Genomic DNA, 23,691 nt, shown 5'->3' with positions numbered 1-23,691 from the left:
GAATGGTGGGATTGGGCTAGATTAATGAAGGTTACCAAAGTCCCCAGATGTTTCCATGGTAATTAGAGGGCTTTGTTTATCAGGAAAACAAGTCACATCAAGAGCAAAGCATTCATTATAATTTTTCATAATCTTAATAATTCAAGTGTAGCTGCTTCATTTTGTTCCCAATTTATCATGCTAATGTTATGAATAAATCTACATAATTTTAACTCTGCCTGTTGGATCAGCTAGCAACAGAGAACTTTGATAAAGCAAATTACTGAGATTTGTTATTTACATCTGTGAGGCAGTATATGTACAACAAATCAAAAAGTCAAAGTTCATTAAGTAATAACCTAATGTAACAACTATTCAAAAGGTCCTTTGTTTTACAGCTTTGTCGACTTGCAGATATTAATAATTAACCTCTCTCAGCATCATTCTGTTTCTTCATACAGTAGAAGTTAATCTGCCTCCATAGCGTGCAGGATGCTTCAAGCAGCATTTAAATGTCCACTTGACTGATATTATTACATTAATGAATAATTTGCAGGAAATAGCTTCGTCCTCACGAAACACTTGAAACCTCTGAGAGTTCGGAAGAAGCTGTTTAATTTCAGCCAAAATCATTTACAGTTAAAGGTTGATGACCATCCTGATTTCCACCAGGTCCACTCAGTGCACTGTGTTGTCATTGTGGAGACTCACAGGTTTAGCTGGACAGTGCCGCTTGCATTTTGTCTCGCCCCAATTGTCTTGTCAGAAATCAATTGGAGATCACAACGTGGGTTTGCAGCGGGAGGTCACTCCTCACTACAGCGTAAATATTTCATCCCAGACTCACGTCAAGGGGCTTTTAAAGATGTGTGCTGGACCATGATCCCCTCTTGCTGCCCTCTGAAAGTGACAGGACTTGCGTTTTAGCCCACTTCAGGACCAGGTTAAATCAATTAAAATCTATTATTCATATGGCAGCGCAGTGACCTCACTGAAAGCCCCCATAATTTCAGAATAGAAAGGAGAACAGGAACTGGCAGTGAACTTTGGCTTCTCAAGTTTTCAAGAGAATAAAAAGAAAAAGTGACCTTGTTTTAAAACTCAGGCCTTGGAAATAAAATTGCAGCTTGAAACACTGTGTGCCAGGACAGGACCTGAGTCACCGGTCTAGGAGTGTTTTATCTTAAGACATTATTAGCTTTAATATGGTAGATAATGCAGAATTGAATTGCAAGGGCTTTCATGATCTGGACCTTATGTGCATGTGCAGCAGTCGCCCCTTGCCTGTTTGGAAGAAAATTGGCTGCACATTTTGGATTGCAGATAAATACAGCCTCACTTAGGCTGGAACATAATCATCTTTACCACCAAGCTTAAAAATCACCCTCACAAGATCACACGTAACTGCTGTAGTTGTGCTCTCAAGGCAAGCATGGGAAGCCTTCACCTATTGTCTGGCAAAGTGCAACTCTCCTCTTTGAAAGGAAGATTTTTAGTGGTATAGCCTCAGTAGATGGCGGCAGGCTGTTTGGTCAGATAATAAGCAGAGAGGAGTCAGAGGGAGAGAAGTCATTAAGATCTGCTCACATATAATCATCCCAACACCATCACCATCTATCTATCTAAAATAATACTTTTTATTCATGGTGGAACTCAAAGTGCTACGGTATTAATAACCTAGAACACACAACATAAAGAAAACAGTAATAAGAGTTAAGATGAAAAAGCCTTCCTGAAAGAGAGGTTTTTAGGCCTTTTTTTAAAGAGACTAGGGTCTGTACTGCCCTCAGATGGTTAGGAAGGCTGTTCCACAAGCGTGGTGCACCAGAGCAGAAGGCTCGATCCCCCATGGTGTGGAGCTTAGTACTGGGGGCCTAGAGGAGCACACTGCTGGCAGATCTGAGGGTGCGGGTGGAAGTTTGTGGTATGATCAGTTCCTGTAGGTAGAGAAGCACATGTCTGTTGACATTTTTTCTCGCCGTCTCTCCCTTTTCGCTCTCCTTCTCCCTTCCGAATGAAAGGGCCTTCTCCAGCTGCATGGCGAATGAAAATGATGGAGGGGCTGATAAAAAAAGAAAGAAGGGAAAAGATGAAAAGTGGTTTTGAAGTGGTTCACCACATCAGTCTGCTTCCCCCCACTGACCTTCCAATTTAAGCAAACAATACGTTGACTCGGAGACGCGTCGAGCTTTGGTATTCATGGAAACAAGAGTGCAGCTCACAGAAAATGGGTAAAAATGAGATGGTTGGACAGAGGGAGCAGTGTATGGATAGCTACATCATCGGAAGAGGGCTTGTAGCACTGCTTTACTTTATCTGATAAGCGGCTAGAATGTGCATGTGAATTGTGTTTGCATGCATGTACTGCACCTTTAAACACATGTCTTGTTTACATGCAGGTGTCTTTGTGCCTCGTACACCTCTAGGGCAGCATCAGTAGGCGACTGCTGTAAATGGACTCTTGCTATCGTTTAAGATGGCCTAACGCATCAACCAATCACATGATACTCTCCCCCTCATACCCTCTGGCCTCAGCTGGTACCATGGCATTATCAGAGGAGCAAAGCAGCCATTTACACAAACACACACACATGCTGTACGTATACACACACACACACACACACACACACACACACACACACACAAACACACACACGCATGCACCACCTCCCTCATATGGCTTCAGGGCCATTCCAGGAATGTCAAAGATGGTTTCACCCTTTGTATCTCGCCTCTTTCACCAATGCTGAATGATGGTGGCCTGCGTGGTTTGAGATTGTCATGGCCCAGAAACCCATTCTGAGTGACTGAAATATAATAAGGCCATCTACCCTCTGAGAGTAGAATATGATGCCAGCACAAAATGGTGGTAAAATCCAGTGTTGATGGTTGTCACTGTCAGTGTGAATTGGTACAAACAAGCTGAAAGAAATGGTGTTAGAATGAAGAAATAAGGGAAACAGACATCAACATCGGCTGGGAAAATCTTAGATTCACAGCGCTATTTAATTTCAGCTTAAACCTAGTATTGCTAGGCTTGCTCTACTTAAAAGGTACTATCCACTTACTCCAGTAGAGTAAGCATATTGTTTCTATCTAATTGACACTAAGCTCATGGCTATTACCATGTCAACACTGGATTACTGCTGCCTTTGAGCTTGTGGAGTGGTTGACTTGGCCCACATTCAGGCCTTGTTTTCCTTTCCACTCTGCTGCTCACACACATATAGCTGGACAAGCTCACATGCTCATAGCTCCACATGTGCACACACACATAGAGTCACACACAGACACATGGAAGCACTCTCTCTCTCTCACACACACACACACACACGCTCACACATCTTTCTTTCCATCCCTGTCTCTCTCCCTCTTCTCTCTTACACACACATCATGTTCCAGTATTAGCCGAGTGTTCCAAGGCCAATTTCACTGCCGCTGAAAGTCCCTATCTCCCAGAAGCCCCCTGGTTCAGAGGCTAGACCGGCTAGCGATTGGCCGGTCAGAGGCTAGTCTAGTTGGTGATTGGCCAGCGAAGGCCCCTGGTGCACGGTGACAGTAATTAGCACACGCCAACCATTAACAAACACAGATTAGGCATGAACCCGTATGGCATGCTGCCATCACTGTGGTGTGTGGATGTATGTGTGTGAAGAGTGGTATTCCCCTGTGAGTGTCTGAGTAGGTCTCATTTTTGCACGCTTTGTGTTTGTCTGTATTAAAGACTTGGCATGTGTGAATGTGTTTGTTGCTGGTGCTTGCCTATGTGAATGTCTTTTTTTTCCCCAACGTGTGCATTTATCCAACCTGCCTGCATTCACAAGTGTATGTGCGCGCACATACAGAATGCGTATGTGTGTGTATTTGTGTTCAGCCTCATTTCCTCTGTGCCTGCTGGTCAATTTTGGCATTTGGAGAGAAAGACGCTGTGCATTCCCCACGGCTCCCTCGCTTCCAGCACTGAATTAGAGATGGGGCTATGATATGTGGAAACGATTTTTTAAACGCCACCAATCTCTGTTTCCCTCCCCTCTCTTCCTTTCTCTCTATCTCTCTCTGTCTCTCTCTCTCTCTCTTACTCTCTCAGTCCAACCCACCTCCCCCACCCCCCCCCTCCTGAGCTGGTGAATCCGCCCTGCTGTGTGCGCTTAATGAAAGATAAGAAGGGTCCTCCACCACTGACACTGAGCCACGGACCCTCAGAGGACTGCACTAATCTGCTTGGCTCCTAATGGGGGCCACTTTGTGTCTGCCGAGGATCATTTCATATCAAACAAATTGTGTCCTGTGAAACCCATTACATTTTGGGCCCTTTGGAGATGCTTCGCTCTTAGCTGACACATAGAGGACATCTTTGGCCCGACTTTTGATGCTGTAAATATTTCTTAAGATGGTCTTACTACGAGCATCTCCTTTCTAGTCAAAGATGGGCTTTGTGCATCTTTAAAACATGTCCACTCTCTCATTAAACAGAGATATGGGTGGGGGTTCAAACGATGAATGCGAGAGCCATCGCGAAGAGAAAGAGCAGGATAAGAATGCAGGAAATGGAGGAGAGAGGGATAACAGAGGGAGTGATGAAGGGTTAATGAACTCGGATTCTCATCTTACATGTATTCAGTTTCGTAATTGTCTCTCTGCATGCGGTCTTGCAGCATATGCCATCGACACCAGGAAATTCATTGAGTGTTTGACACGTGTTTAAAAATCTCTTTATTTACATGTGATGACAGCCTTGTGATAATGTTGTGATGGTGCTGATGAGACAGAGCTCACAAATTACAAATTTCCGGCTTCAACATGGACTGTAAGTTGTTTATTAAGTTAGAAAATATAGCTAAAGGTGGTATAAAATATCCAACACGGGGAGGTGTGAATACACCATCACAGACATGTTCCAAATACATTTCCATTCACCCTGAAAAGCAAAACCACCACGGTAAGCGGCAGCAGCTGCGACACATGTATAGTAAATTTCTATTTGTATTGACAATAGTGTAATCTGCTGGGACAGTGTCAACCCTTGTGCGAGTCATCACTCTTAATGTTTACGTTATGTGTCTGTCCATGTGTGTATGTGTGTGTTGTTCTATGTGTGTTTTTCATGTGTGCTTGTGTCTCTGTGTGTATGCGTATGCCATCAGTTCTGCAAGGGAGAAAACGGGGCGGACGGAGGGGGGTAGAAAATGATCCGGGGCCGATACATATGAAACAGGAGGGCTCATACATAAACATAGCTCCAAGGCCCCGGGGCCAGGCAATCTACGAGGCAAATTGCTCACCAGTCAGCCATGGAGGCCGCACTGTTTACTATGCATGAGGTCTTGTGACATGCTTTAAAGCCGCCCCTAAAACAGGATGACTGGGCTAGTGGTAGCGAGGAGTTGGCTTTTTCTATTGCTATGGTATTCTTTCCTATGAAAAATATGTAGTGGGTGGAGAACAGATCATCGTTTTACTCTGTGGAACTGTTGTGTGGTATACAGTAGCTGCCGCATGAAGGCAAAGTACGGGTGTTAGGGTGTGCCTGCCTATCTATGTGTGACAGTGTGAGAAAAACAGCATTTGTGATGTAACGGCAGAGGGATTTCAATACCGGTGTTTATTTTTGAAAATTATATTTTTTGGACATTTTAGCCTTTATCAATGGTAGTAGACACATGGGAAGAAATAGAGGGATGACATGCAAAGGTCCCTGGCTGGGATTGAACAAGATGTTGCAGTTACATGGCATGCATCTTAACCACCAGGCAACCAGGAGCTCCATTGTTCCTTGTTATTGATGCACCACCTGAAATACTCGTTATTGTATGTCCATTAAAAACTCTGAAAGACAATGTGACACCCGCCCAGTTACAGTTATTCTTCCATTTTTTAACTGTCATGAGATAACACAAATCTGATAAAAATAAATGCTGCACTTCCAAAAAAAATCATCTTCTGGGAATAAGCAGTCAAACAAAGCGCAACCAAAACAACAGTGGTCTGTATTTCAGAACCACACGACACTTCCATCACACATCTCTGCTTTCTAACCAAACCATGTTATGCTTTCATTTTCAGACAACTGATGATTTTGTGAGAATGACAGATGTTTTGGAATCTAAACAATGAAAGATTAACTGCTTGAGGCCGGACTTCAAATACCGCGTTGTTACAACTGAACATGAATGCATGCTACTGAGCAGGACAGAATAATATAACCGAATGGGAAGAGATGTTAACATGTAAACAAGCCGCCAGGACCACAGCTGCTCTGGCCTGCATTTACCAGCCCAGAATCCCAGGGGGAGCCCTCCTCAATTCAATTTCAATCTGCTCGACCCCCAGGGTCCAAGTTCAAGTTCAAAGTCAGGCAACCGTGGCACCAGCAGGAGAATTGCCCACCCACGAGTCCCAGCCCGGAGTGGACTAGTCCAACTATAGATGAGATCAGGACAAATCCAATACGAGATCTATTCAAATGTCCTTTACAAGAATGTCTTTCCACGAGTGTGTATGTGTGTGTGAAGGGGGGTTGGGGGGGAGACTACTGTCACATTACAAACACCTTTGCTGCCTCTCTGTCTCTTTTTTTCTGTCTATCTGTCTTTTTCCCTCTATCTCTCTCTCACTCTCTCAGGCTATAATTATGCTAATAGTATGTATATAGCTGTGGCCCCGGAGGCTTGGGGCGTATTGAAGGCTCCCAGGTCTTTCTCTCCTGTAACAGTATTAGGGTGCTATTGAAAAGCGGATGGCGGGTGAGAAGGGGGGCAGGATAGAGAGATAGCACGGGGTGGCAAATGGGACATGACCACCGTGCTCTCTGTCACGACGCCGCCCATTGTCTGGCCAAAGAAAAGGGCCTCCGCCGCCAGTGGGACAATAATAAAGGAGCAAGAATGGGCTGTGCATATTAAACAACACAACGAACCGCGCAGACCAACCTGCATGGGTACGATGAATGGGGGGAAGAGAAGGAAAACAGAGCGAGAGAGAAAGGCGGGTTTAAAAGGAGAGGGAGGGAGCGGGAGAGAGAAAAGGGTAGATGATGTGAAAAAGGCACAAAAAGAGGCGGAGGTTCAGAGATAACTGTAAAAGCAGAAATGTTGTTTTGTTTCTTTAAAGAGATGACACCTGCTAATGTCATAGGTCTACTTCAGCATACAATAGAAAGCTAAAGTCCTGATGCCACTTCTGGGTTACAGCAGCTGTTACACTAACTTCTCACTCGATGCAATCTCACACTGAAGTTTGCTTTTATCAGTCTTTTTCTAATCATATGAGGAGCGCTTGTAAATATGATTATGAACTGATGACATATTTCAAAAGTCTGCTACAGAAATTGACAAATTACAACTATTCGGGGGCTCAGAGACCGCAGCTGTGTTTAAATCAATGAATTATTTGAATTTCTGTTCTTGAATTTTTTAACAGGTCGCTCATAAAAGTTCTAACAGGGGGTTAGACGTCTCTGGGGACGAATGAAGCCCTAACATACAGTAAGTAACATCACTGTGTAGGATAACATACTGTACATTGCTTTGTGTGTGAATGACTTTTTGAAAATGAATATATGGTGTTTCTGGGTTCTAGAAATGAATTGATATCTTGTACAGCACACAAAATTCTTGGGCTTGTGGGAAATGTTCATGAAAGGCAGTTTAAAGTAGAAATATTGAGTTAACAATGACATGACTTCTTTTTATAATAAATAAAATAAATGGAGTGACCACATGACAGACTGTTAAGTGATTTTCCAGGGCTGTATTTTAGTCATTTGCATGATTATAAATGTCAGTATGATTTTCAGTTAAGTTCTCTTATTCCTGGAGCAGAACCAGAGTTACTCTACAACCTTCTACTCCTGTCTTCCTCTACATAGAGCGATGCTACCTGCGTACTTCAGTACACAGTGTAAGACCCAGCATCCTGCTTGTGTGTGTGTGTGCCCTCCCCTTCCCTCCCCCCATGCTCTCTCCTCTCTCTCTCTCTCTCTCTCTCTCCCTCTATGTCTCTCTCCCTCTGCCTGAGTATGTTGAGAGGTGTCAACAGTAGAGGCGTGGGTGTGGGAGGCTCTACCATAGTTCACGGCTATCGCATGTGCCTCGGCGGCTATGCGGCGTGGCTACCATCTGTCCACATGTCACACAGCGCGCTGCTCTCTCACTCTCTCCCTCTCTGTCCGTCTCTCTCTCTCTCTCTCTCTGCACATCTCTCACCCCTTCTCTCATTCTCCCTCCCTTAATCCTTTATCTCGCTTCCTGTCGCCTTTTCATTCTTTCTCATCATCTGCATACGCGGTCACCACTGCAGCAAGAGGTTATCACTCTATTAAAAGAGAGACGAAGAGGAGCAGGTATCTCAAACAGACAACACTTTGACCTTGGAGAATAAGACTTGGGACTTTATCATAGAAACTGGCTTTTTTTTTTGTCTTGTAGGCCTATAATTTCAAATAATTTGCAGTGAATGGAACTCAACTACAACTCAAAACTTAAATCAGAGCTTATTACATATTTTGGTTTTTGGAAATAGACGACAATGGATGACATATAGACACATACTGTAGACAGTGTGTGAAATAAGATGTTTTAAGAAAGATATTAGAGAGGAGGAGACACAGCAGCACCCCTCACAGACCAGTGAGTGGCAGTGTGCCACAGTTAGAGTAGACCCCCTTGTATACGTGTGGTGAGAGAGTGAGTGAGTGTGGATAACTATGTATCTGTATCTGCAAAGCTGCTGCTTGTATCTTTGTGTGTGTCTTTGGGGCAGGGGGCGGGATTTGCACAGCAAATTGTGTTTATCCTCCTATGCATGTATGTATGTAATTCGTGCGTGCGCTCGCTTGTGCGGTTGCTTCATGTGTGTGTTTATCCATGTGCACCCAGTCCTCAGACATACAGGCAGACAGAATGAAAGCGGTAGCCAACAAACCATAATATTGTCATTAAGGAATTCAGCAGATTAATAGCCTTAAATACCTGGAAATGTCCTAAGATCTAGAGTCTTTAGCTTGTAATTTCCTCTCCGAGTCCTAAGCACTAAACCCGCTGTGTTGTTCTTGGCATTCCTCAGTCGGACCAGAGAACATCGCATGGACACTGATACCTTCCTCTGGGATCCATTCTCCTCTCCAATTGATGGAAACCAAAAAAGGGCCTTTGGCCAGACAGGTCCCATTATGTCTCAATGACAGAGCCTGGGGGTGAAAGACACTCTGTTCTTTCCTCAACGCACCTTTGGGTCTCAACGAGGAATGACATATGCCCTGATGAACAGAGAAGGGGGTGATATGCCTGCCAAATGCAAGTCAAGTTGTATGTTACTGGTCTGAACTTTGTTTCAGCTCAGAAGTACACTTCTTCTTCCATCCCCCACCACCATTTTTGGTTAACAAAAGTGCAAGCAACCTTCGGACATAAACGATCTTCTAACCTAACACACAGCCACAAACCATTTGATTTTTTTTTGTCATTTTCACTGTTTAGCTCTGCGTTTAGCCAAAATCACAATAGCCATAGGCACTAATGATCTCCGAGTCCAGAGCCCCCTTTGCTCCCTGTCACATACCCACCTCATGACCTCATGACTGGATGTATGCATTAAACAGATGTGGCTGGCTATGAGAGGCCTGAAACAGGATAGGACAGCCTATAGCCTTTAGGCTGGTCTTCTCTGGCCTTGAAGCCAGGGGCCTCTGGGTCCAGAGGACAGGATAAACAGGATAGATGTGTGTGCATGTGGAGGGGGGGTGTGTGTGAAAGACAGACAGAGAAAGAGAGAGAGAGAGAGAGAGAAACCCCTTTCCCACATGCAACACATAAATGTTCAGGCAGTTTTCCATGTCAGTGTCACGTGAGAACAGTGAGTCCATTTTCAGTGTACGATGCGCCGGCAATTTACAGGCTCAAGAAAAAAAGCAGCAATATTCATGCTATACTTTTGTTATGTTTATGTGTATACGCAGAAAAAAAGTAAATCAGGACACTGAGCCCATTTATTACAAATGATAATCTTGATATTTGTAATATCATCTGCATATTTTACAAACATATATAACTGTTTTTGTGAACCTTTGAATCACCCTCACCTCATTACCCTGTAAAGCATGAAAATGCACTTGCAGGGACTACTTTCATATGGCGATCCACTTCAAAAATGATCACGCTTTATCAGGTGGGTTTTCATCGAGTGGCAGTGCAGCTGTTGAAAGTCAACTGCAGAAAAGCATTTTATTCAAGAGGTATGCTCTTCAAACTCTGAAGACAAATAACGAGCAAATATTGAGATTGTAAAAAGAAAAACTAGTCTAACTAATTAGAAATCATGTTTGTTGTTTGTGCGTTAATCTGTAATACCATGTACACTTTTTGATACAAAATGTTTTATCTGGGGGAATGTAATCTATGCATGGAGACATTTTTTCATGTAGATACAGCCTCAATGCAGATTTTATGCACATTGGAGACCCATGTGTGAACAATGAAAACCTGCTTTGCCTGAATAACTTAATGCAACATTGTTAAAAAGTTGAATGTGTGAAAGTGGCAAATAAGTACAAAAAACTGGGAGAATAAGACACTTAATATAAGAGATGTGGATGAAAAAAATGATGTAACATTTCATGACAATGGAATGAAGCTACAATGCTAAAAGACCAGCAACTACTTCGGTGACACAGTGATGAATTTTGTTTGTGATAACTGCTCCCCTGGAGAGAGGGCCAATGTGGCGCATCACTCTTGTATCTGCAGAGGGCTTTACCCACTTGCAGCCATTGTCCTTTGTGCCTCCTTTAATAGACACATTGTCCCACTGAGTCAAATAAAAGCATTAAACATAATCAGCACAGAAGATGGATAATGTCCTACAAAGAAAAGCAACCTCACACTGCGCCCGGCTGCAGCAAGTTGTGTTGCTATGTTAGCACAGAGAGCCGCCATTAGTGAGACTGTCACCGACCCAGACGTATACTCTAACTGGCCCACAGCCTCAGACCCATCTATTCTCAATATGCCACATTCTTATTCATTTTTTCCCCAAAACCTGACACCGCAATCTGATGATGAACCAGCCCCATTATTTTTTGTACGCCAGCAGGAAGAGATAGATCCCCTAACGTTGTGCCTTCATAGAACCAACATTATCCCTCTGTGTCAGAGGTGGGTAATATCCTGGCGGTCTGGGAGTCCAGAGGTGCATACAGAATGATGTCATTAATCCTCCAGGGCAATCTCTCTCTCTCTCTACCTCGCTCTCTCTCTCTTTCTACAACTGGCAATGCTGAAAACAGAGCCACATTTGCATGCTGCATATGTTGCCAGGTGGCTCTCTGGGCCATGGGTACAAATTAGATTTCCTGACAACAAGGTGTAAGAGAGGGAAGAATAGCGGGAGCGAGCAGTTTGCTGTCTTTCTTTAAAAAAAAAAAAAACAATCTTGTTGTTGTACATGTTTGGCAGTGTTGTAAAAATGAAAATTGCCCATTTTTTACATTTTGTACAAAAAAATATGAGGTGACATTCATATACTGCAGCAAAATCTGCACAGATGCGGTCTCTGTGGGTGGATGGGTGTACAAAATGTTGACATCAGAAAACAGGGTCCTTGCAGTCCACAATGTTTTCCTTTAATGAGTTGTTTTTTTTTTCCTTCTTATAGGTATGAGGACCTCCTGAATTACTCACAGTCCTGACAGGGGAGAAATAAACAAGTCACATTTTCACTAAATAGTGACCTATTGATCAGATGTGGGCAAATGCAGCTAACACACACACAGACGACCCAAGGCCTTCACCTTGACTCTGGGTACAGATGGGGGTGAAAGAGGGAAAAAAAAAACAGTTCTGAATGGAGGTTTAAACTTTTCAGAGTGGACTTGAAAGCTGACAGCTATACGTCTGTCTGGCCATACTCTGCCCCCTTCGAGCCCCTAGGGGTAATGACATTGTCTGTGTCAATCACCCTGGAACAAGCGTGGATGCTCCAAAATGGCTTTACCCACATTGTTTACCACCATCTCCTAAACAGAGGACAGGAAGGAGCGTCTAGGTTGAGGATGACATTAGCATTCCTTATATTCTTCATAGTGGCATGGCCAAGGCCTTGATCTCACGGGAGACAATGAGAAGGGGCATCAAAGCGCAGACTGTGTTCATTTGAGTGTGTCAGCGCACTCATGCAAGTGTAGTTGGTTTTATGTTGTCCACCAATAACAAGAAGCAGAGCCTGAATCTACTGTCACCTCTTGCCTCGTTTTCCCCAAATTCAACATTCCACCATCATTGATCCGTCCCTTCAATTAATGGCAAGGTTTGTCTCCAATCAATTCCTATCTCGCCCTCTCTGTTCCTCTATCTTTCTATCTCTCTCTCTCTCTGCTCTCCCTTTCTTCATTTTTCACATTACCCCCTTGTGTCCCCCATTGCTCCCCCCTCCTCACACGTTCCTATCTCACACCCTAAGGTCTCGGGGGTCACTCCCTCCAAGGTGATTCGTAAACAGCAGCTTGCTGAGAAATCAATACTTTATCAACAAGCCACAAGGGGCTTTTGCACTTATCCTATATGATCTTTGTGGTAAAGGCCTCTGAGCATCCATCTCCTCCGCTTGTCCGCTCCCTAAGCTCTGTTGCTAAGACAATCAGAAGAAAAGAGAGAGGGATGAAGAGAGGAGGGGCCACAGGAGGAGAGGAGAGAGGCAAAGGAGAAGGGATTGTGCGGGGTCTAGAGGCTCACTGTTAGAGGAGGGATTTGCTGCTCTGCTGCTTTTAGCTTGATCTGCATCTGATTAAGGAGAGAGGGCAGAGTGTTGTCCTTCACCCCCATGCTCCCATGTCCCACCATTATGTACCCTGGCACTGAGATCCATCATCCACCTACCACAGGCCTGGCTGCCATAGCCTGGGGACTTATTAGACCAGCCCTGCTCTGTTCAACACAGCCCCACTCTGCATACCATGGAGGGTAGAAAGCCTCTCCTGCTGTAACATACTGTATATTTACCATGCATGTCAATGACTAGAAAAACACGAAGAATATGTACATATATAAAAGCACATACATATATGTGCTAGGACTATCATATTTGCTACATGCTTTGGATTATTAAAAAGAAAAAATCAATTCAGACCTGCAGAGGTCCTCTGACACTCATGCTATCACCAAATGTGTAGCATTTTGCATCATCCAAATTGGACGACTGTATGAAGATATGTCAGTGCTGCTCAAAATACAGTTTCAAACCATAACAGGAAATGTAAATGTGACTTTCCTGCCATTAAAACCTCAGCTGACTGCATCCTTCACCCACACACTTTCTTAAAGGTTAAATCGTTAATTCAAACTTTAGAAGACAGTTGTAGCACCAAAAAAAGATAAACAGGAAACATTTTTCAAATGTACTGACACAGCTACTCAGTGCTTTTTACAAGCATCAAAATGATGGTAAGTTAGGGTTTAATTCAGCTCTAAACAACAAGGTTGCGGAGGATTGTCTCTGTTCTCTGTGCCGTCTCGCTCCCAGTGGGTCTCGTCCAATAAGCCTGCATCAAACCCGTCAAACTGAGAGTGAAAAGTGGAAGAGGCCGGCATGTGCAAACATCAATCCTAAATTTCCAGCCTCAATACCATCATGACCTTGGTTTGGAATGACATCTATTTGCTGGCTGGCTGCACACATCTCTTTGCAAATTGTATGGGCCAGGCTAATTTGTTTTTATGCACGTTTAGTCAAGAATGTGATGCCACGTTAGCTTTTGGGAGCACTGCCAGTGTGGTGAGGGGTTCCGAGTGACAGACAGAAAAAGGGTGATTGAGGATGATTGTTCTGCCGGTTGTGTTGATATATGAAAAGAAAGACCCACTGAACACATCCTGGAATGGATTCACAGCAGATAGAAGTCCTTCTGGGACCACCTAAAGCTGAATATCATCATCTGTCCACGGAAATAGACAACGACCTTTAAAGCTCAAATCGGAGAGTGAAGACAGGTGCTGGGTAGTAACTCAACAAATCTTACAGTCAAGTACCGTGTCATAAAAAGCGGTGTAAAAATTTTTTAAGCATGAATCACTCTGAGCAAAGAAAGATTATGGACAAAAAAAAATGTAGATGAAAAAAAAAGAAAACTTGTCAAGCCTGTCTGCAGTACGCTCCCTTGACCTGCCGGGAAAACAATCGCTGTGCCCTCACTAAACTGAAATGTAAACACCGTTCATGCAGGAAAATATTTGCCTTCCTCATAGCTGAATTGACCTCTCAGCTACAGTCAACCTCAAGCTGTTGTTTCATTATCTCGTCAGCTGGTATCATGCTGTCTTGGTTGTATGTGCAGAGGTTTTAAAATATCAGCCTCTGAAACATGTGCCACCAGCCAATACAATGGAGCTTCGTTTGTTCTGCTGAAGGGACTGAAAAGTTACCTCTGCACAATTTAACAGCAACACCCTTTTCTATACACAATGTCCCAGTTACTCAGGATTATCCACAGACCTCGCTGTCTTTGGGACTATTTCTTTAGTAGAAGGTAATGAAAACTATTCTGGGACATTTTTGACGGAAAGAGAAGTTGCTGTTGTGTTTTTTTAAATGTAATTTTTTGATACTTTGAATTCAATTCTACCTCCATTATGATTTAGTGATGGCAGGAATGTCAGAGACAGATATCCCTGCAGGTAAGACCCTTTAATTTGAACTTAATGCACCCTTTATATCAGTCTGAATTCTGTCAAAATTACTTAATACAGTATATAAAAGTTGTATGCTGCAAATTTGTTTCACAGATAAACACTGTACAATCTAAAGATCCAGTGAAATTAGACAAAAATATCCTGTTCCCCCTACATTCATTGTTTTGTTATCTCTTGGTATATTTTTCATGACTCATCCTGCACTTTAATGTGATTTGGGGTGACCAGTTAACCCCTCATATCATATAAAACCATCACATAACTTGACCATTAGCTCATGGGCTCTAGTAGCTAGCAGAGTCATATCATGGGTTGCAGGTGTGTTTGGATATCAGCTAGCAAAAACTTTGTTTAAGCTTTCTTTGTCTCCAAAAGAGCATGGTTGCGGTCTAATTTATTCATTTCTCCCTCGTCCTCCACCGCCTGATGTAACAAGAGGGGTGACGGTGAAAATTCTCATGCTTGCTAAACCATTTCCACTTTTTTGCAATCCAGTCAAATCCCTTAACAATTAGGACAAATCCCTCTCGAGATGATGTCCTACCCACATGTTCAGTTTCACTTTGTAATATGTCTCGTTACAGAAGCTGAACACGGTGCCACCTCACTGGGCCTTTAAAGTTGAAAAAACATAAACGGCTTGCAAAAAGTGAAAAACACTGAGAACTTGAGATGATCAAACAGTCTAAAAATGTGTTCATGTGTAAACAAAAAAAAAATGCAGGGTCATTAGGCAAAAACCTTGCTCAACTTTGCTGCAATGCAACATCACCTGGTAATGTACTTCTTTGACCAATCAAGTACATGCAATTAAATTACCTTCTCATATTTCCTCTGTTTACCTATAACTTTCCAGAGTTTCACAATCTTGTCTCGTAGTGACATAAAAGAGTCTGCAGTGTTTTGTTATATGATAAAGCTTCAGATTCATGTAAGTATTATTAAACTACACTTGCTGGCTGTATTATCTTTCATCATCTCACCGGTACCTGTAGGAACACGCCAAACCAAAGCAGCATCTTGTATTTTTTGACATTTTTGATCACCTATTCTCACTCCTGCACCAAACAACACCACTATTGCCACCACACACCTTTGATCTTGAATGTGGAAATAATTGCCATATCCTACAACGCAATGAAACGTGGCCTTTTTTGGTTAGTGTTGGTTGAGCATGGAGTAGTCTACTTCAATGAATCCTAACTTGTATCCATTTGTCCTTGTGTATGAGAATTCAACATGCTCTCAGGTCCACAGATAATAGATGTCCTTTCATGCATGGGAGGCCTGATAGCCACACACTGGCCTCATACCCTTTGGCTGCCCAAGGCTACTCCTCGCCCACATCAAGTGAAACGTTCGACCAACATTTGATTGAAACTGGAATGAAGAGATACAAGAGCATGTGATATGGCTTCAGGGACGGAGTGCAGTTTCGACGCAATCTCACAGACGGAGTGATATCAGAAATATCAGGTATGCTTGTATAGCCCGAGGTTACTCCATAGGATTAGAAACCAGCATTATCTCTCCACAGCTTGAATGTGAAAATAGACCACGCTGGGTTTAAGTGTGTGTCAGTCAAAAGCACACTCTTGCATACCATCCAGCAAAGGCTATCAAAGACATCATATAGTATTCCAGGAGTCTTATGCAAAATACACATATATATTCACTATTTGATTCACTGCTTTGCCTAACTCAATATCACTGATGAATTCAGTTACATGGAACATACTGAAGGTTTTGTTTTTCACAAGTTTAAGAGATGATATGTTTGAGAAAGAGGGAAAAAATACATTTGCCTTGGTGAACAGCAGGTGACCTAACTGCTTAAGCTACTGTGCTGATTTAAACACAACAAAAAACTGAAGATTACAAACACAAACACCTACAGAGTTACCTGCATCTGTGCACTGTGCTCATATGGAGAGGATAAATCAAGACCATATGTTTACCCAAAGACTCAGTCTGCTTCATCCTCACCTCCGGCCTTGGGCCGGAGATATACTTGCTTTTAACTACACACTCACGTGTGCATGATGGCTGCCTCGCGTATCCTGCATCCTTTTGGAGTGTTGATTGTGCGCATCCTCAGAAATGAATGGATGCGTCCGCAAGATGCAATATGCACATGACGGTAGGGGCAGTGTAGGGGCAGTATGGGGATGTGACAGGGTCAGGAATCAGTAGGCACAAAAGCAGTACCCTCCTCGTGTGTCACCATGTTTATTTTGTACATCATGCCTCTTCTTCTTCTTCTTTGTGTTTTTTGGCAGATTTTACATCGTGCAAATCCAGAAGGTCTATTTATATCCTTAGTTCTATGGTGTGTCCTCTAGTGACACGCAAAGTACATAGGCACGTATGTGAATAAGTACGTTCATGACGCAGCCAGATATCTACTCAAACACATGGTTAAAAAGCAAGTACATCTCCAGCCTTACGGGGTCAAAGGTCATCCCTGCATCCAAAAACAATCACTCCTCTCATTCCTTCTCTTCACTTCCTCTCTTCTCATTTTTTTTCTGTCTTCCCTTGCTCTCTCCTGTCCCCTAATTTTACCTTCCATCTTGACATCTTTCAGCCTGTCGTTGATATATGCTCACCTCCTCCCCCGACCCACAGCTCCTCTGTCCCTCCATCCGTCACTCTGCTGTCCTGAGGCGAGTGGGCAGGAGCCGGGCTGACTGTACAAGAGGTCTTGTAGGGGTGACCACTCCCTGCTGTCTGCTCAGCTCGCATTTGTTTGATGACATAACTGTGCATTTAAAAGTCAAATTGGTTGTGTGTGTGCAATGATCTGTTATTTCATAGAAGGTAACATTATTGTTTATGCAGATATTCAGTTCTAATCATTGGAATTCATTTGGTCTGATGACTGGTTCCTCACTTTTTCTAAATGGCTCACTAGCTGGCCAAATAAAAAGAGAAAAATATGTAATACCCATATTTTTGCTTCTATTCTACTTATGCAGGTCTTTTGTTGACAACGTCCCATAGGTCATCCACACATAAAACTAAGCAGCTCAGTGAGTGACGTGGCACTGCAAACAACCCTGAAAACATACATCACAGGAACATGTTTGGAAAAGATCCACTGTAAAACTTCTACAAGAAAGGCTGTCAAGTGATAATGAGCCATCTAAACGCTGATTTGTCAGAAGTCAGCTTTTCAGCAACTACTAGTAAGAAAATTATTATTTTTTTCTCTTTAAACTATGTATTCAAGTTTCCCCAGATGGTTTTAAAGGGGTTTCATCAGCTAAGCACTTACAGAACATGACCATGTGCTGAAACTAAGGTAGAACATTAAAATCCCTTGAATCCAAAGCTTTTAACCAACCGCAACAAAAAGTATCTGGACAGCTGACATATGGTCTGTACACTACTTAACATATTAAGCAAAAGACGATGTCAGTGGCTAGTATGTTATCATTTGTAGTGGTGGCTTTGCTCTAAGCCTGCTAGCTAATGGGTTCAGCTACAACAAGGTATTTTTCAGGAATCATTATTTACTTGCTTGGCAGTTGTAAATTGAATATTATACTATATATTATCCAAAGGAAGGTAAATACACAAAACCTCCTGTGATTTTTCATTGGAGCTGTTTTCACCAGCCATATACTTCTAAATAAATTGTAGTGTATCTGCTGTTCAACATGAGTACTTGAAAAAATAACCTCTTCAGAACCTACCTCTTCCCAAGATACAATTTCTGCTTAGCAAATCAATCACAACTTTTCGACCAAATGGGTAGATTAGAAATTTGATTTTATCTGAGGATACTTTGCTTAAAATGCAAGAGGTCAAATCATAAACACACAAATATTCATTCAAAAAATGAAGATGGTTGGTACAGTAAAACACAGCAAAATGTACCATTTTGCTTCTGTGTGTGAACATGTGTGTATAACAGCTCCTCTGTATGTCCATTTGCATTTTAGACACTGCTGGACACAACCATGCATGGACTTATAGTCGTCTCTAAATTCTCCATCAACCACAATCACACACACACACACACACACACGCACACACACACACACACACACACACACACACACACACATATCTAGGTCAAGGCAGCCAGAGGTAATGGGAAAAGCCTGAGGCGTATCTGCCAGGCAAATGATCTTATGAAATGATTAAAGAGTGGTTTCTCTCACTGAAGGCGAGGATAAAACAAGACTAGTGGTGCATATGCAGGTTTATGGATATGTGTCAGTGTGCATGTGTTTGTGCGTGTGTGAAGGCTAATCCAGGATCAACGGTATCCACCCAAAGGTTCCCTAGGAATAGGCAGTTTGGAGCAGCATGGTGGTGTAGTGTTTGTGGATATTTCAATTGAAAAACATAGGTTAAAGCCCATATCCCTGTTATCACTGTAGTCCTTAAATAAGACAGTAAAACAAACCACCTCCAGGGATGCTGCTCTGTATCGCACCCTGCACCCCAATAGGTTGTACTGTATCTCTGAGGAGGACCAGGGTTACCCACTGCAGGAGTCATGAGTTAGATATTCAGTCAACACCATATGTCACAGCATCACGGACTGATAAAAAACAATTTCCCTCTGCACATCACTTTCACTATGTTTCCAGACAACCATTCGCCATACTTTAACATGCTGGTAGTATTCATGTAGTGACAGTGACATGTTTAATACAGATTTTGACACACATAATATAGGACAGCCTTAGCCTGGGGGAGACAGTCTCTCTGCATGTTTTTGAACTCACACACAAAAAGGGAAAGCCTGGTAACCCGCTTTATAAGTGTGGGTCTGTAATGAAAGAGCGCTCAGGTATGAAGACTACAAATAAAAGTGGAGACGACATTTTAATTTGTGGCAGAAAAGAAGAAAAGGAAGCTATTAACAATTCTTATGTTAACAATAGAAGAACTTTAAACAGTTTGATATAATCTCAAGTGCTTCCTTCACTGCTTTTGTCTGACTGATTTTGACATTACTCATATTTTGCACTTCTAGCAAACAAAAGAGTGCTATAATTTAAAGAAATAAATGATTATTAAAGTGTTGGTTCTTCCAAATTACAAAAAAATATATTTTCTCACATATCTCCAAAGATTACTAGCCATGCAAATATTGGAGTTTTGGTATTATTTTTTTGGTATCTGTGGATTATCTAGTCTGGTAAATTGTTTCTGGAAAGACTTAAACATAAACACCGGAGGACCACAAATGTAAGTCCATTAACCTCTCTTGTACTGGGTTGTAGGGAAAAATTTAAACATTGCCAATTGAAACGGAAACTGTCTGCATTGCTGGTTACCACTAAAGGTAAGTGAGAAAATATTTTTTTCATAAATTATAATCTGAAGATTTCGGTTTCAATTTGGTGACAGCTGTGGTTACTGGTGGTAACACTGAGAACATCTTAAAACTAAAACTCCCACAGTTCTGTTTTAAATGACACTATCAATCACTGCGAGCAGGAAATACAAACTGAAACACAACAGAAGGAGACAAATAACTTGTGCAACTTGTCATCTTCATAAATTGGTGTATCTATACTTCAACAGGCACAAATGTGTTTCCTCTTCGGGATTGACTGCTCTGCTCTCCTGGGTTACATCATTACATGTCATATAAGTCATAAAAGACCATATACAGTAGGCTAATAGTATCAAAAATTGGGCTTGATATGATGAGAATCTAAAGGATGAACAGTTTTCAGTGTTTTTATTAATAACTCACCTTCATCACTCACTCAAGTGTTTGAAGGCTGAAGTGATACAGATATTTTTACATCTGGCAAACCGAACTGTATGAGCCCAGCCATTTTTCATTTGCTAAAGGAAGCCGCTCTATTGCAAAGTGCTGACAGATACGCAAACAACCAGGATATGTGTTAATGACTGCTAGCTTAGTGTGTGAATAGAAAGGTGTTGATTAGTGCTGTTGTAGCCGCTGTAGCCAAGACAAGCCTGGCCCACCGCGGTGAGTTATAGCGTACGCCTTCGGCCAACAATAACCAACTTCTGTTTAGAGCAACAGCTCTCATAGTCACTTCTGCTCTTGTCCTGACAGAGGCGATGCTGTCTTATTGTAGAGCTGGAGTTTGCCCTCCAGCCATGTGGGGAAGGAGGGGGACGATAAATGAGACCCTTTTGGACAGCGGTGAAGTGACCCGCATGTTTTCTCTGGTCATCTCTCCATCTCTCCTCTTGTCTTCTCTCATTTTGTTCTATTTTCCTGCTGGCCATCTCTCTTTCTCTCTCTCTCTCTCTCTCTCTCTCCTCCTTTGCCTCTGCACTAATGCTGACGCCCCACACCATTAGTGTTACCGCAGTGACAGCAGACAGATGTTTGGTGCCACTTTTGCAAAGAAGAAACGCAGGACAGGAAGTACAGGCCACACATGCAAATTTATAGACTAGTATACCAGCACGGTGACAGCTGCATCACACTGAGTGTGTATCTCCCTCTTGTATGCAAAGCACTTCAAGTAAACTCTTCTCACCATCACACACAAACACATACACACACACACACACACACACACATGCATACATTTCCGGTGCCCACATCAGAAGAGAGAGGCTATGTAGTTGTACCTGGTGTCACAGGATCACCCTCACCACAGATGACAAACAGATATAATCAGCTCTCCAGAGACACATCCTGCTGCAGCCACATTCATTACAGCTGGACTAATACATACATCAAACAAACACCATACCGACACACACATAACTGCTACATATTTAACACACATATGCATGCACACACAGCTATATACACATAATTGCACGCACTGTCAACACTCATTGTTGTCACATCAACACATATCTCATATCAAAGGAATTGTCCTTTTGACCCTCCATGGCACATAGACCATAATAATCGTATAATCTCCAAACTAAGGAGTGATATACATATCCAAATGACTGGCTGGGCCGTCCTGTCATTCCATCAGTGGGGATTTGCATGTGTGTGATGTATTTAATACTTTCTCAGGCCTGATCCACCGCACCATAATACCACAGCATGTGAATCAAGCCGAGGCAGACCTGGTGCTGATTTATAGTCTTACCCTGGCTGGAGGCGCTGTCTGGGGTGTTTGAAGTGACGTGAGTATGTCTGCGTATATGAATGGATGCACATAGATACAGATATAGATGTTTATGCATGTGTCTGTGTGGGTGTTTGCATGCGTGTATGCGTGTGAATGTGTGTGTGTGTGTGTGTGTGTGTAGGGTTAATTCTTTTAGTAATATAAAATCCTAGTTTGATCAGGGCACCACCTCCCTTTAAGGTTATGATTTGTTAGAGCCAGAAGGAAGCACTAACCTTTATTCAATTCTCAGTCTGATCAATGAATCAGTCTCATAACTGTAAGTTCTTTTCAAAACGGTGACCTCTGTCTGTTGTGCTCAAAGAAACCAACAATGACTTCTTAGGATACATGAAGACATTTATTTATAGCTAAACATCTTAAGAGTACATGATAAAGCACAGAATAATAAACAAAAAGAACAATAAGGCCCTTAAATGATAATAGAAATAAAATAAATTAAAAAAACATAGAAATAGTGGCTCTGAGTGTGTGACTCGAGGCTAACGTATTGGGGAGTGCTAAGGGAAAGCTAATGTACTTCTATAAAGAAATTATCTTCTTAATTTTAACGTTATTCGACATCAACCCTTTACCACAAAAGCCATTTTATGCCTATTGTGTTGACGATTTGTCGCTGCAGAGATGTCCTCTTGGTAACTCCGGTGTTGTTTTGGGTTGAGCTGGAGTTAGCCGCAGGTGGCGTGATAGCTGGTCATTTTGGCCGTACTGCTATCAGCAAGCAAGCGGGCCGAAGTCCAGCTCAGGCATCGCCGTCTTCTTCACAGCGACGTTTCAGTTTCAATGGAGGATTCAGGCTCTCGCTGGCTTCTTGTAATCTTAGTGTAATGCCAAATAAAGATGAATCTGGCTACACTCAACGTTTATCTAGGCTGGGGTAAGACTTCACTTGGGTCGGCGTTACTTCAAAGGTGTAATACTATACATGAAAACACAAGACTTAATGTTACAAATAAAACAAAAACAAAATTACTTGTTTTGATAAAAGATTAAAATATGCATATACTTGGTCGAAAAAGAAATAAGGGAAAAGAGACGTCTTAATGGAACAATTGTGTCTTCACTCATGTGTCTTTTGGAGACCAGCTCAAAGAGAGATCCCTCTGACATTTGTTTTATACTGTAAGCTTGGACAAGACAGGCAGAGTTTTGGGTGTGTTTTAAATGTTTCGTGCCAAAGCTCTGATGAATATTTATTTTCTTTGTCCTCCGGGACCTCAAGGTGTGGCTGATACTTTTGCTTGAGATGGAAAATTACTTTTCTACACTGAAGTTTTGAGTTTTAAACACAAAATTTACACTTCTGAGTCACTATGTCTGAATACCTTGTGTCACATTGTAAATAATAATGTATTGTAAAACCAGTCTAAAAAACAGTTAGTCAATCCTTCCACATTAACATTTCTGGTTAACTTGACTGTCAAGGATATAATGTTTAATACTATAGTGAATGAAATAACGTTAAAGCAACCATATATACATACATTCTTATTACTCCAGTAACTTCATTCTTTCAATAGGACTTCTTATCTAATTCAACTATTAAAATATTGATTAAGTTAGCATAAATGATTGAAAGATTAACAGTTCAGGTGACCTTAAACATAAAATTTGAATGCAGTTCATCAAACAACTCACTCTCTAGTGTTAACAGACTTTACTATCCTAATCGATGGGTGGCAGTATTGTCACATGTTGTAAAGATGTAATAAAATCAGATTTAATATCTCTTCAATAGATGATAGCATAGTTGTCAAAGTTATATCATTATTTATGCATTTTTATGACAAACAACATTCCATGATTTACATAATGACTAGATTTGACCAGAAATACCGAGAGACTCAATGAATGTCTTTCAGAATGTGAGTTGGGATTTTATGACTCTGGTTTGGGTAGATAACATAAGTTTTCTGTTCATGTCTGCACGA

The 23,691-nt window shown here is 42.0% G+C and overlaps 1 long non-coding RNA gene across 2 annotated transcripts in view; it reads left to right on the top strand.

Annotated features, from left to right (window-relative positions):
- Positions 1-17,584, top strand: part of LOC122979044 — a 36,068-nt gene extending 18,484 nt beyond the window's left edge. For both annotated transcript variants that reach the window (XR_006402787.1, XR_006402786.1), the window contains 3 exons: positions 7,399-7,463; positions 9,043-16,133; positions 17,286-17,584. This is a non-coding gene — a long non-coding RNA (uncharacterized LOC122979044). The remainder of the gene's footprint in view (positions 1-7,398; positions 7,464-9,042; positions 16,134-17,285) is intronic.
- Positions 17,585-23,691: the final 6,107 nt, after the last annotated feature.

This window comes from Thunnus albacares, chromosome 3 (assembly GCF_914725855.1).
Source record: "Thunnus albacares chromosome 3, fThuAlb1.1, whole genome shotgun sequence".
Classification (NCBI taxonomy): Eukaryota; Metazoa; Chordata; class Actinopteri; order Scombriformes; family Scombridae; genus Thunnus; species Thunnus albacares.
This window is presented reverse-complemented; position numbering and strand designations above follow the sequence as displayed.